We start from the raw sequence: 1,142 nt of genomic DNA, 5'->3' as shown, positions 1-1,142 counted from the left end.
GGAGGCTGAGGCAAGAGACTCGCTTGAGCCCAAGAGTTTCAGGTTGCTGTGAACTATGACACCACAGTACTCTACCAAGGGTGACAAAGTCAGAGTCTGTCTCAAAGAAAATAAAAATAAAAAAATAAGGAATCTCAAAGCACAGAAAGTATGTTCTTTTTTAAACTCTTTTTTTTTTTGAAACAGAGTCTCACTTTGTCACCCCCGGTAGAGTGCCGTAGTGTCATAGCTCACAGCAACCTGAAACTTGGACTCGAGCAATTCTCTTGCCTCAGCCTCCTGAGTAGCTGGGACTACAGGCGCCTGCCACAAAGCCTGGCTATTTTTTATAGAGACAGCATTTCACTCTTGCTCAGGCTGGTCTTGAACTCAGTGAGTGGGCCTCCCAGAGTACTGGGATTACAGGCATGAACCACCCCGCTGACCCAGAACTCCTTTTTTTGTTTTTTGATCAACATCATTTAAGTGAGCCACAGAAGTTCGAGTGTGCCATGAGATAAAAAAGGTTGAAAATACTGGTCTAAGGCCTTCAGAAATAGTTCAACACCTAGGAAATTGCTCAGCACTCTAGACCAGGTATCAGCAAACCTTTTCTGAAAAAGGCCAGAGAATAAGTATTTTAGGTTTTACAGGCTACTTACAGTTTCTGTTGTAACTGTGCCTTAGTAATGTAAAAGTAGACATTAATGAATGGGTGTGATTTTTTTTTTTTTTTTTGAGACAGAGCCTCAAGCTGTCCCCCTGGGTAGAGTGCTGTGGCATCAAAGCTCACAGCAACCTCCAACTCCCGGGCTCAAGTGAGTCTCTTGCTTCTGCCTCCCAAGTAGCTGGACCACAATGCCCAGCTATTTTCTGGTTGCAGCCATCATTGTTGTTTGAATGGCCGGGCTGGATTCAAACCCGTCACCTTAGGTGTATGTGGCTGGCGCCTTAGCCACTTGAGCCACAGGCGCGGAGCCAAGGGTGTGATTGTTTACCAATAAAACTTTATGGATACTATGACATTTGAATTTTATGTCATAGTCACATGTCAATAACCATTATTATTCTTTCAACTTTTTTTTTTTTTTAATCACTTAGAAATGTAGGCTCGGCGCCTGTGGCTCAAGCGGCTAAGGCGCCAGCCACATACACCTAAGGTG

This window comes from Otolemur garnettii, unplaced genomic scaffold (genome assembly GCF_000181295.1).
Source record: "Otolemur garnettii isolate 467f Iridium unplaced genomic scaffold, OtoGar3 scaffold00020, whole genome shotgun sequence".
In the NCBI taxonomy this organism is placed as follows: Eukaryota; Metazoa; Chordata; class Mammalia; order Primates; family Galagidae; genus Otolemur; species Otolemur garnettii.
Note: the sequence above shows the minus strand (reverse complement) of the source record.